Genomic DNA, 14517 nt, shown 5'->3' with positions numbered 1-14517 from the left:
TAAACCACTGAGCCACGTCGACCGGGCATTTCAACAAGCTTTTAATAGCCTTGTATTTGTTACTTTATCATTTATGTGATCAACGAAAGAGAAAGAATAATAGCTATTTATAAAGCCCCACCTACCTCCTTATACTACCAACTCTTGATTTCTGAACACATAAGGAAATGTTCATGTCTAAAGACAAGCCTTAAAAAAAGCAGATCTTCAGGACTGGCCGGCATGCGCAGCGGGGCCCGGATGAGAGGGAGCGGCAGGCGGCTTTGGACTGCCAGTTTCCGCCCGATGCCCACAGGCCACGCCGAGGGATCTCCAGTTTTTCATGATTTGATATGCACTAGAAGGTGTGTAGTCTTTCACCGATACTGGTTTCCTTCACACTACATAGTTATGTTGAGATTCAACACAAATGCTTATGTGAATAGATCATTGTTTCATTGCTGTGTAGCATTGTGTACTGTGAATTACTACTTTATTTATCTGTCTATGATTTTGGTTATTTCCAGGTTTGGGGTATTATAAATAAATCTGCTGGGCATGTTGCGTTCAGTTCATTATCCAGATGTATGTTTTACTAATCAAACTGCTGTTGTTTAGGCGAATGATTTGCATTGTAAGATATGTGGAACTGTGATCTAAAATGGTCATTTCCTTTGCCTTCCCACCCACCTACAGTAATGAAAATTCCAGTTTTCCTGCGACTCTGCCAGCACATACAATGGTTAATCTTTTTAAATACTAGCCCAATAAATTAGTATTAAATAAAAAACAGATCTTGTTCTATACCAGAGCAGCCCCTAAATAGAACCTGTGTGCAACTTTGAAAATAATCTTTTCTTTTAAGGGGGAAGGCTCACTAGGGAGCGTCTCACTCATATGGTGAAAACATGCAGGAGACAGTGGTGCTGAAGACTTCGGAGTCTGAGCGTTGGAGCTGTTCGCGGCATTCTTCTGACTTCATGCTGCTGGGATCGGCACTGCCCTCTGCCCCAGTGCAGATTTCTTCCCCTGCGGCCTGCTGTGACTTTTAGGTCTTTCATTGTTTCAGGGATGCTGTTCCTCTGTGGCTCCCCGAAGAAGGAGCTGAGGCTATGGGTCAAAGCTTTTACCTTTCCTGAGAGTCAGAGTTGTGATGAGAAGCAGTAACTAAAACCTCTTTCCACATCCTTGTCTACTTGATTGGAATTCTTCTGGCCAAACTCGGAAGGTCACAAAGCCCCTGAAAAAAGCGATATTCAGAAATACGCATATGGATATACCATGAAAAAAATATTGTACATGTTGTGTAACAAAGGGAATGAGATATGTATTTATGTACTTGTGTTTGTGTTAAAAATATAACATGGGGCCCTAACCGGTTTGGCTCAGTGGAGAGAGCGTCGGCCTGCAGACTGAAGGGTCCCAGGTTCGATTCTGGCCAAGGGTGATTCTGCCTTGGTTGCAGGCACATCCCCAATGGGAGGTGTGCAGGACGCAGCTGATCGATGTTCCTCTCTCATTGATGTTTCTAACTCTCTATCCCTCTCCCTCCCTCTCTGTGAAAAATCAATAAAATATATTTTAAAAAATATATAACATGGGAAGGGTCTAAAAGAAACCATTAAAGGTGATTGATTGCCTACAGGATTTGGGGATAATGGTATGAGCAAGAATTGAGTGTATATGTGTGGGTTTTTTTTCCCCCCATCAACTTGATTTCTCAAATGTGAAAACTGAAATGAAAACAGGAAACCAAAGTCTAGTTGGTATTACAGCATGTGTCAGTGGTGTCTGTTTTTCCAGGGCACATGAACCCTGCTCACCAGCGTAGGGTGTCCCAGCCACTCTGATGGAAGCCGCCTTGTTCAGAGCACCTTCTCCATGCCGGTTACTTCGGACGCTCCCCTCGTTGAATCCCTGCAGCCCTGTAGGCAGGCAGGTACCACTGCCCATGTTTTCAAGTGAGGGAACCTAGTCTTGGAAACATTAACTGACCAAACTGAGACCAGAGGGGCAGAGGTGTCAGGGCCCATAGCTGGCATCCTGATTTCAGACCTAGTGTACTTCCCCCTACACCGAGCTGACCACACCTCCATGATTGCAGATTACATCTAGGGCCAAAGTACACATTTCTTCAATAAACACTGAATGCTTACCATAAACGAGGCACCCTGGCAAACCCTTGTGATGCAAATAAGAGTAGTGAGGACAGGCAAGGAAATGCGAGCCTAATATGAGACAAGAAGTGCTTTTGATGGAATTAAGCACAGTGAGAGTGGCAGTAGAGAGAGGATATTTCACTGAACTTGGGAAGTTCATGGCAGTTTTCCCAGAGATGAGTCTTGGAGAACAAATGGTATTTAGCTAGGAAGAAAGAGGTCAAGTGTATTCTAGGCAGAGGGAACAACATGTACAAAAGCAGAAGGTTTTGAAAGAGCACTACGTTTTTGAGAAATAGTCAATAGTTGGGCATGTCTAGAGCATAGGTTAGTGGAGAGGAAGAGGGCCAGAAAAGGGCAGGGTCTCGTGATCACACTCAGTTATTTGGACTTCCTCCGGTAGCAACGGGAGACCATAAAGGATTTAAAGTAGAGGCATGAAAAGGTTAAACCCAGAGCTTAGAAAAATGACTGGCAGGAAACTGAATTAAAAAGAAGCGAGGTTGGAGGTTGGAGAACTGGCCGGCACAAGGTCATACTTACTGTTTGTATCTTTGTACACATAAATGCACTGTTTAGCGTTAGTGTTGTTGTTTTTAAATGAAAATAGGATGCATCTTACAATCAATGGCATGTTATAATAATCTAATAGGCAACAGTTTTCTCTCTTAAAGACCCCCAAAGACCAGTGAATCTTATAACAGATGGCATCTCAAATTACACAAAATGGTCTGGGCAAGAGGTACTTAGGATCCAATGAGTTCTCTGGCAGTGGGACAGTAAAGATAAAAAGATCTGAGCACTATTTGAATTCTGATATGATGTAGATTACTAAGTAAAAAAAGATTGCAGAACACCATGTATAATATTTACAAGTTAAAGAGGAAAATGTGTGTGTGGTTGGGGGATAGAATACATACACACAGGTAAATGCACTGTTTAGCGTTAGTGTTGTTGTTTTTAAATGAAAATAGGATGCATCTTACAATCAATGGCATGTTATAATAATCTAATAGGCAACAGTTTTCTCTCTTAAAGACCCCCAAAGACCAGTGAATCTTATAACAGATGGCATCTCAAATTACACAAAATGGTCCAGGCAAGAGGTGCTGAGGGTCCAATGAGTTCTCTGGCAGTGGGACAGTAAAGATAAAAAGATCTGAGCACTATTTGAATTCTGATATGATGTAGATTACTAAGTAAAAAATGATTGCAGAACACTGTGTATAATATGTTACAAGTTAAAGAGAAAAAGGTGTGTGTGGTTGGGGGATAGAATACATAAACACAGGAACCATTCTGGAGATGCATAAAATGTCTCTAGAATGATACACAAGAAACTGACAACATTGTTTTCAGGGAAGGGGAGTTGGGTGCCTAAGGGAGAGAAGAGGGAGGAAAATTTTTCATTGTGTTCTATTTTGTACATGTTATGTTTGAATTAAGTATTATACACTTGAAATATGTAAAAAGATTAAAAAATGGTATTTTATATGAACAGTTGACAAATTTGTTGACTACTGTTTATGGGATAAGCAAGAGAGAAAGTGTTATGGATCTAGTTTTATTCTTTTAATGATTAACTTTAATTTTTAAAACAACTTTGAGGCACACTTTACACATTTTATATGAACAGTTGACAAATTTGTTGACTAGTGTTTATGGGATAAGCGAGAGAGAATGTGTTATGGGTCTAGTTTTATTCTTTTAATGATTAACTATAATTTTTAAAACAACTTTTGAGGTACACTTTACATACCATAAACTCACCCATTTTAAGTGCACGACCCACTGATTTCTAATAAATTTACTGAGTGGTGTTACCATTGTCACAATAGTTTTAGGACATTTTCCTCAATAAGATCCCTCATTCCCTATTTAGTCAATCCCCATTCCTACCCTAGCTATTGTCAGAATTCTTCCATGAGATCATTTATGAAAGGTCTAGAAAAGTGAAATGCATTTCACAGAACAGAGGAAGCTTCATCCCGATGGGCAGGGAGACCGCACGTCCCAGTCTGTCCAGAAATGGCCCCGCTGACACCGTTGCTTTGACATAATGGACACACACACACACACACACACACACACACACACACACACACACCTTCTTCTAGATACTAAATGGTCAGCGTCTAAATTAAGCTGCCTTAGAGAAACTAAGAGGAGAGGCTGAAAAGGAAGAGGCAGGCACACTAACTCAGGTCCTAACAAACGGTTTCTCGCTGCCTACACCAGGGAAGGAGGGACTTTGAGTGAAAGTATCCTGGGCTGGCAGAGCAGGTTAAGTATGTGGAAAACAAGGAAACAAGGCTCTGCTCTTGGTTGTTTCATGAACTCTCCGTGGCACATACCTTAGATACTGTTAGGAGGGTCAGTTGGCTCCAGACACTGCAACTGGCCACTTGTGGTTACAATTCAGCTCTCAAACACGTTTGATTGGGCCCACAGAGTGCAGTTTGCCTGGTTGTTCTCTGAGCCAACACTGAAAATGCAGGAGACTTTAAGTAAAGATCCAATAAAAGTGGGAAGATGTGGCCATGCTGGGCTTGTTTTCACATGGTAACAATTATTGGTCTGGTTGATGGATACTTCTTTGGTTAGGACATTTGTTCTCTCATTTGCTTCAGACCACTTGCACTTTCTGTTGTTTGCCAGCCATTGAAATGACCGGTTTTAGGAATGAAAAATAATATGAGATGCTAAATCCAGAATTTCCCTATCTAGATTGTGTGCTCAGTTCATTACTGTATGATTCCTATAAGGCAGTGGTTCTCAACCTTCTGGGCCCTTTAAATACAGTTCCTCATGTTGTGACTCCAACCCTAAAATTATTTTCGTTGCTACTTCGTAACTGTGATGTTGCTACTGTTATGAATCGTAATATAAATATCTGATATGCAGGATGGTCTTAGGCGACTCTTGTGAAAGGGTCGTTCAACTGCCAAAGGGGTCATGACCCAAAGGTTGAGAACTGCTCAGAAGATGAGTAACTCTCTTGTTACCTATTTAAAAGTGTACGTAGTTTCTGGTCTGTTTCCATTGGGTTCCTTGAAACTAGAAGGCATTTGAGCTTGTAACTGTATTAGTTTCCAATGGCTACCTTAATAAATTACCAACACTGGTTCCTTTAAAACAACAGAAACGTATTCATAGTTCTGAGCAGGAAGTCTAACATGAAAATGTTGGCAAGCGATGTGCTGTCAGCAGAGAATCGAGAGGAGAACCCATTCCTCATCCTTCCCAGCTTCTGATGGCTCCCAGGGTTTCTTGGCTGGTGGTGACATCACTCCACTTCTGTCTCCGTCTCTATATGGCCTTGTCCTCTTCTCCCTGCGTCCCTCCTCTCTGTGTTTCTTATAAGGAAACTCATTGGACTTAGGGCTCACCTGGGCCATCCACGATGATCTCATTTCCAGATCCTTAATTTTTCCCAAATAAGGCCACATTCCCAGGTTCTGGGGATGAAGACATGGGCATATCTTTTTAAGGCCACAATTTAGCCTACTACAAACTGGAGTAACCAAACTGGAGAATCCTGAAGGAGACTCAAACAGAATGAGGTGAGGCTGCTACCAATCATCAGGATAAAGAAACAGAACAGGGGCAAGATCAGAAAGAGCAAGTGTGCCTTGAGTCTTAGGGTACCGAGAGAACCAAACAGCCTTAAACCCTGGCATCTTCACACTTTAGCAAGTTCAATTAGGGCAGGCTTAGTTTCTGTGATTCATCAACTTCACCTTGGCTTACCTATATTGGTTTAATTGCTTGCTTGACCTTGACCATGATTTTACCTTAACTGGGTCTACAAGCTACCACCTGCTTACTGCTTGCAGTTGCCTAAAGCCAAACGAACCATCTAAAAGGTGAAAACTGAGACTAAACTAAGACTAAAATTTAAAACTAAACCAAAACTGCTAAAAGAACAGATGCTGAAGAGACTAGAAGCGAGGGGAAACTAAGTAATATATAAAAATCGGTCCGCACAGAGCTAGGACTAGCTACTGTGGGGCAGGCCTCTCTGCCACGCCTCATGAGCATCAGGAAGCCATTCCTCTCAGAAACTCCCAGTTGTCTAAATTCATGGGATCATAGACTGTTACAGCAGAAAGGACCCCAGGAATAGTCTTAGCTCCCATCTGAGACTTCAGTTGGAACAGTCAGAAATGTGGGGGAAACTGAGGCAGATCCAATACCGGGAGAACAAATAGCATACAATCCATTTAGAACTTAGAAATTTTGCTAGTGCTTATTTAAATATTTCTTAACGCATTCTGGTGTTTTAGAGAAGGAGAGAGAGAGAGAGAGAGAGAGAGAGAGAGAGAGAGAGAGAGAGAGTGTGTGTGGTGTGTATGTTGCAGAGGGGCACCCAGAAAACCATACACACTCCCCCAAATATCCAAACCTTTATTGGTCAGTTATATTGGGTATCCCCAGAGACACATAGTTGGAAGAGCTTAGTGTTGCTGCTGAGATCTTTTGGGGATTTTTTTACTGGAGCTGGTAACCAGGACAGCAAGAAGCCCAGCCAGGAGGCTGGTCAGAGGCTAACCCAAACAGCTTTGCTTAATTCTGGGCTACTGCTGGGGTTGGCGTGGGGGGGAGGGCGGTGCAGCAGCTGGCAGAGAGAAGTGTCTGACATTCTTGCAGGCTGACATCAAGCTGCAAAGCTGCTGCCCTCTGGTGAGTCAACTGCAAAAGGCCCACATCGTTCGAGAGCTGCTGCCCAATCAGAGAAGGTGGTGCCACGCCTCAGAAATCTTGCTAACCCTCAGCATTCTCTGACCTTCAAGCAGAGAAAGAATGCAGAAATGATTACACTTATGAGAAGCATGGAATCTACAAGAGTAACAGCAATAATTACATTAACTTCATATTTTCTTGGGAAATGATTTAGGAGTATGTACAGCCAACGCTCTGGATTTTACTCATTTAAAAATATTTAAACTTTTTCTTTTGTGCTGAGGCAAGAGGGCATAACAGGGCACTGACAGACCCCTTTGTTGTTGGAACCCAATGTTGTTTTATTTTAACATTGAAATTAATATGTACTAGAACAACATTGATATCGTGGTAGAACATTGTGTTGCAACGGCAACTGCTGGCACTTAGCAATCATATCCATAGGTTATTAGCTGTTATAATGAGAATTTTATGGATAAATATGCAACATGCTGTGACATAGAATTTTATGTAAATTCTATGATGAAAATAAAAAGTAGGTGTAGAATATATATTATCACCTTATTAAGCAAGGTTGTATTGCTGTTTAATAATGTCTCTTGTATTGAGCAGAAATCAGTGGGGAAATATCATGCATGAGGCAAGAAGGGTAAATTATTTGCTTAGTGCAGCATAAAGTTGCTTGCCAGTAAGAGCAGAGTCCCTTCTACAGCACTGCCACCATATGACATTGCCATATCTTAGAGTCCATAAAGAAGGCTGACATTGTAAACGATTAACTGGGTTTTACTTGGCAAGGTCAGGCATCTAGATAGCATGCTATAGCGTGGTTAGAAAAGGAATCTGTAGAGGAAGCCATCGGATTTTGGCACTAGCTCTCCTCACAGTCCTACCACATGGTTTGGATTGTCAGGAGCAAAAGTGCTTACTCAGCCAAGTGAGGATGCTCTCCGCATGGCTTTGGGAATGAGGGAGTGTCAGAAATAATGGCTGTGGTATTATAGAACTACTAGGGCAAGAGAGAACTGGACCTGTCATGAAGAAAAGTATGCAGCCAGCACCAGAGCTGCTTCCATTAAGACTGGAGATCTCTATTGTCCTACCTCTCCTACATGTTTGATATAGGAGTTGAAGAGAAGCTAGATTATACCTGCCCACCCATTCACCCATCCATTTGTTTGTTTGTTCTTTATTTATTCATTTAACAAAACTGTTTTTGCATATCTGAGGTCCCAAGCATTGAGGATACACAGTTCTTGTTCAGAAAAGGAAGCTGATAATTGTGATGCAATAAAATTAGCACTCTAATAACAGCAACATGCATTGAACTCATTAGATACCAGGAACTTTGCTATGAGTTATAAATGAATATCTACAATACTCAGATAAGGGTTTGGCTATTACTCTGTCTTTGGAGGAACAGAAAATCTGGGGAGATAAAGTCCTAAACAGCCTGGAAGTAGTGAACAACAACAAAAACCTTAAGCCCAAACATTTTGACTTGAAATTTGGGTCCTTAGCCACGCATTTCCAGATTTGGGGAAAGATGATTAAAACTACAACAATGAGTAACAATGACTAAAAGCCACAACAAGAACTACCTGCAATGGCTCTTGAAAGCAAAGTAATGCTTTACATGAGGGCATGTTTGTGCTGGTGGCGATTTTTAAGCATAAAAACATATGTGAAGGCCATGGAAGGTGTGTTGTCAAGGGGAAATGAAAGTGAGTAAATAGATTTGGAGGGTTATGTGGGTGTTCTGGTTTCTCATTAGGCAATAACAAAACACTCCCAAACTTAGTGACTGCAATAACCACGATCACTTATTTTGCTCACACATCTGCAATGTGGGCAGGGTGGGTGGGGTCAGCTCCTTTCCACTCCCCGAAGTGACTGGGGGCCTGTGTGAAGGATGGCTGGGCACCTGGAGCCCTCATGCATTTCTAGCTTTCGGTGATCTGTTCTCATGGCCTCTCAAACGTGGTAGCTTAATGGAGCTGAACTTCTCATACAGAAGCTTAGGTCTCCTAAGGTGCATGCTGCACACGAGATTGCCATACAGTAGGTATATTGCCTCTTCTGACCCCGCCTAGGAAATGACATTGCCTAACTTGTGCCAGACTTAATTAATTGAGGTGGTCAACAGGTCATGTCCAAGTTCAAGGGGATGGGACATAGATTCGTTCTCTGAGTAGGAAAGTGGCAAGGCTCTGTATGTGGAACCAGAAATACTGTTATGACATGTGTTTTGGGAAATAAAGTGGAATAACGGTAGGTAGTGTAATGTAGTCATTAAAAACAGACCTAGGGTATGATGAGCTTTGATCTCAACTATGGGCTTGACTGCTTACTAGGCATAGTACTAAGCTCTTTAAAAGAAGTATCTCGTTGAAGTTTAACAACACACCTATGAAGAAGAACTATTCTTATTCCATTTTATAGACAGAGAATTGAAGATCACATTGGTAAATAGCAAAGATAGGATATGAACCAAGGTAACTGTTCTATCAGAGCCTGTACCAGAATAGTTTGAATTTTAACCAGGAGACTGTTGGAAGCCACCAAAGAACTTTAAACTGGCTAGTCCTATGGCCAGTCTTGCTCTGTAGAAAACAATATAGAATCTGAACCAGGAGCTGGCAGCAGGGAGAGCAGTTAGAATATAGTTGCTCTAATCCAGGTGAGAAATATTGAGATAATCTGAAATACTGAAGACATGAGTAGTGTGGGAGATGTGGAGGAGGCCCAGTGAAAGTAGTGGCAGTCATCCTTGGTTACTGATCGGATGTGCAGAGAAGGAGAGGGAATTTCTGTAGACGTTAAGTCAGCTTTGAGTGCAGACACTGGCATGTGCATTATTACATGGGGCTTAAGTGGAGAAAGAAAACAGCTCCAGGGTGTCTTCTAACCTAAAGCATATTTCCTAAGTCCTTGCACACTCAGTCTAGACGGAAAACAAACAAACCAGACTCCTCTGGAAGCTCTCAGATCTCTTACCTTGCAATTCTAGCTCTCAAATTCCATGCTGAGCTTCCTTTCCCACAGCCCACACCCCTGTCCCAGGGATCACAATGGTTGTTTGTATGTTCTAGGTGGTTCCTTCCACATCAGGGCCTTGGGACAATGACCTAAGGCTGCTTTCTCCTGTAACTACACATACAATTTGCTGGTTCCTAAAAAGGATGACTTGGTGCTGTGGTGTGGTCTTCAGGGGGCTCTTCCTAGGAGGTACTTGTTGGCTGTGTCAGTTAGTTTCATGGTGAACTTCCTTTGGAGGGACAATATGTGCTTCAAAGGACAGAGAAAGAACATGTGTCACTAGATAAGGCATTCCATATCTCTGATTAAGGACTTTAATCTATCACTGGGTCAAGGTCTGAGAAGCTAAACTGGCTCTTAGGAAAGTGAACTAGAACAAGCAAAGAAACCCACAGACAACCCCCAACCTTTTGTTGTTGTTGGTGGTTTCTTGATTATGAAAATAATTGCTTTTTCAAATTATTTTTTTAAACTAGAATAATTTCTGCAATTAAAAAAAGTTACTGTGACTTTGTCTGATATAGTATTTACTTGCTTGTGCCTTCAATCTCTTTTTTTTCTTTTACTAGGATTACTTTCTGAAAAGTAACTTTATCCTTAAACTACATTTTGAATACATTATTGCCTCTCCTAATGGGCCAGGGAGGTTGGCATTTAACTGAACAGCTTTCGTTAGATGTAGTAGGTACTCCATTTAACTCAGTATTTCAGACAAGAAATCACTTGGGAAGAGAGTATTACCCTAATTGTTTGAACACTTGTCTATGCACATTGCTTGGTCATTCAGTATCGTTATTAACTCTATCGTTGGCTCTCGGTGTCTAAAGTTATAAACTAGTGCCCTAACTGGTTTGGCTCAGTGGATAGAGCATCGGCCTGCGAACTGAAAGGTCCCAGGTTTGATTCTGGTCAAGGGCATGTACTGTGGTTATGGGCACATCCCCAGTAGGAGGTGTGTAGGAGGCAGCTGATCGATGTTTCTGACTCTCTGTGCCTCTCCCTTCCTCTCTGTAAAAAATCAATAAAATATATTAAAAACATAAAGTTATAAACTAGTTAAGCTCTAAGTCCATAAGGTCCCGAGATACTCACATAGTTTGGTCATAGTCCTGTTTTAGGATCTCAAACCTAGCTTTCCTTAATAAGCAGGGGGAGGCTGAAACTTTCTCCTTTAGAGAAATCACTCACTGTTCCTCCATTACAATTCAACTTTTTTCATTTATAAAGAACCCCCCTCTCCCCCAACAAATGAGCTGCTCTATGGTTTAGAAATTTCCCCCATAAATGGGGATTTCCAATGAAACCCATCATATGAAACCCAAAATGGGAGTAAATAACTGATGAGGTCATATTCTTGTTATGGACTACTACAACATAATGGAGTGGAAAAAAATTAGAATATAAAAGAGTCTGGTTTCTGTTTAAAGGTTTTTTTGCTTGTTAAAAAAAACTCCCAAACCACAAAACATTGGGTCAGAAAAAAAAAAAGCCATAGTTTGATCATCTAAGCAACTTTTTCATTAATTAAACCTTGCATGTCGGGGATGATTTTTTTCTTTTTTTCCAGAAGGAAATCTCTTTCTTGGGACAGTTTCAGCCATTTAACCGCAGTTTCCAAGCATATATTATAGAGCAAATAACTGGCAATCATTTATCAGTCATAAAGATAAGCCAAGGATTGGGAGTACTTTTGTAGGTCATGTCACCTGACAGAAACTTTGGACTGATCCTTTCCTGGTTCAAGAGTTCAGCCATAAGACTTACTTTCCCTATCAGCTGGCTCAAGTTGATAAGGTTCTGAAGCAAGCAAAGGTTCTTTATGAGCTTTTATTTGTCTTTATGACATAAGGGTTGGAGGGATTAGGTTATACAGAGTTACTTCTGGTTAGTTTAGTTTTCTTTTGAATAACTCACTCTCTTTTCTGATTGGACAAGGAAAATGGAGTTGGATTAAACACTTTTCAGCAAATTCCTAATGCCTAGTATAGAGCCTTTATCGCTGACAGGTTTCCTGTGAGTGCTTTTTAAAGAATAATATACTTATAAACTTAGCCTTAGATTAGTGATTGGCCAATGGTAAACATGATTCAAGAGCAGAGTAATTAAGCAAGAGTATTGTGTGCCCATCAAATGGATTAGACACAGGTGATGGATATGAGGGTGAAATTGAGGGTATCTGAATTCTCTGAAATGGCATATGAGATATTGTCTTATTAGACTCAGCCTAGTCTGTCTTCTTTCCAGAAATTTGGCCACAAAGGAGTTCATTCAGAGGTGTTACCCCAATAGTGGTATTAGACTTCAGTGGGTTCCAGCTCCTAAGCTCCTCTGAAAAGAACTAAGTGCTAGATCTCCCATACTCGATCTCACTCACTTGCCCTGCTACTTTGAGCCACTTCCTTTCTTCCTTTCTTCTTGGTGTGGTGACCACCAATAGTAGGACATTTCCTGTAGCTTCCATCCTAGCTTGTGTTCCAGACCTGACTCTGTCACAGACTTACTGTTGATCTTGTAGAAGTCAACTAACTTCCCTGAGCTATACCTTCTTTCCTGAGCTTTATTTATTAATAAATACATAAACAAATAATTACTTACTTTACTAATCCTATATTCTATTATTCTCCAGAATAGACGCTAGAATAGTTTGAAGCCAACACATGACCTACTGTTTATTATTTTCTCTGCTAAGATGCAGATATGAATAATTTTTTCTTTAAAGGTTGGGCTTAATTCTCTGATAACAGGTAGCTAAATACCTCTTATTCATCCATATGAATATCCACTGGGTACCTGATAGGTAACCAAGTAAAATTCATGTCTGTGACTGAGGATCTAAGAATCTCTTCTGGTACTAACCCTTGGATGCATGAAGGTTGAAAACCATAAAGTTTCGTTCTCTAATAGGACTGTGATTCTAACATAGATTTTCAGACATCTTGGAATACAAGAGATGAAGATATACTTTTTACTGACAGCTTACTATATGCTAGATCTGTTGCTAAACATCTACAATCTTATTTAATTCTCTCACAGTGTGGACATTTCCTCAGACCCACTTGGTTTGACTGGGAGAAGAGCATTCCCAAAAGATTGTGAGTAAAGTTTACTAAAGGAGTTACAATGGATAGATAAAACAACAGTGTTTCACTATATGTGTTCCAACAATCCCCATGATATTTTCAGTATTTTGTAAGAGTTTTAAAACTTTGCCAAACAATGACAAAAGTTTTAATCTTATAATATTTTCTTCTTATTTATATGTTACCTGAATTATTTTCAAATTAGGATGAGGAAATGAGAGTCTGTCTTGAAAATGAGTTCAAGTCCACAGGCTGAGAACTAAAGGAAATGAGGTCAGGCCTAAAATAAATCTTAGAAAGCTAGACTTCTAATCAAAACGAAGTGAGCCAAATTATAAGGTTAGTGCTGTGCCTTTTTCAGTTCACCGTTGATTATTTTTATTGGCATTAGTTAAGAGTAGGGTGGTATGGTGAAAACAGTGATGGAACTAGAAAACCCATGTATTAGTTTTTTTGTGTTTTTTGTTTTTATTTGTTTGTTTTGTTTTGTCACTGTTTAAAATCAATACAAACATAGTGGCTTAAAATAATGCCCATTTATTATCCCACAGTTCCTGGGCACAGTGTAGGTCAGCTCGGTTCTCTGCTTAGAATCTCATAAGGTCAAAATCTAGGTAAGAGCTGGGGCTGCAGGTCTCACCCAGAGCTTAGGTCTCTTTCTAAGCTCACTGGTTGTTAGAAGAATTCATTTCCTTCTCACACCTTCCACATGGCCCCTTCCATCTTCAAGCCAGCATTAGTACCTCGAATCCTTCTCATGCTTCGACTCTCTAACTTCCCCCTCTGCCATATTTCTCTCTGACTTTTTTTCTTCTCTTTGATCACTGGCAGAAGGAGCTTTTAAGGGCTCCATGTAATTGGATTAGATTCACCTGAATAATCTTTTAATAAGGTCAACTACACCATATAACATAGCAGAGTCATGGGAATAAATGACATTTCATCACATTTCACACATCACTGGGATTAGGTTATGAACTCTTAGGAGTCATTCCTAGAAATTCTGCCTACTGCAACCTTGCACCTGGGTTGGATTTGACTAGGTGTTAGCTAGTTAGCCCCCCTGAGCCTCAGTTTGATCTTTGGTAAAAGTGAGCTTTAAGGCTACCTGCCCTCCTTACCTCACAGGATCCATGTCAGGTTTCAGTGAACTAGCACATGCCAAACAATTTCCAATTCAGTTTTACAGACATTACTGCATTTCATTGGGGATACGGAGCTTCACACATGGAGACTTTGAAAGACTATAAAAATATAAGTTTTTTTCATACTATAGGCTGAAAATGCTGATATCTGATACAAATAATTAACTTTATTATTTACTTCTTTTTTTTAAATATATTTTATTGAGTTTTTAAAGAGAGGAAAGGAGAGAGATAGTTAGAAACATCGATGAGAGAGAAACATCGACTAGCTGCCTCCTGCACACTCCCCACTGGGGATGTGCCCGCAACCAAGGTACATGCCCTTGACCAGAATCGAACCCGGGACCTCTCAGTCCGCTCTATCCACTGAGCCAAACTGGTTTTGGCATATTATTTACTTTTAATTATGCAAAACCTTAAAATCACAAACCT

General features: G+C 40.6%; 1 long non-coding RNA gene across 1 annotated transcript in view; it reads left to right on the top strand.

The window, feature by feature from the left end:
• The window catches only part of LOC107182548, a 69185-nt gene extending 55012 nt beyond the window's left edge, over positions 1-14173 (top strand). The window contains exons 3-4 of the long non-coding RNA XR_001513263.1: positions 12894-12952; positions 14122-14173. This is a non-coding gene — a long non-coding RNA (uncharacterized LOC107182548). The remainder of the gene's footprint in view (positions 1-12893; positions 12953-14121) is intronic.
• Positions 14174-14517: the final 344 nt, after the last annotated feature.

This window comes from Myotis davidii, unplaced genomic scaffold (genome assembly GCF_000327345.1).
Source record: "Myotis davidii unplaced genomic scaffold, ASM32734v1 scaffold1637, whole genome shotgun sequence".
NCBI lineage: Eukaryota > Metazoa > Chordata > Mammalia > Chiroptera > Vespertilionidae > Myotis > Myotis davidii.
Note: the sequence above shows the minus strand (reverse complement) of the source record. Positions and strands in the feature narration are given on the sequence as shown.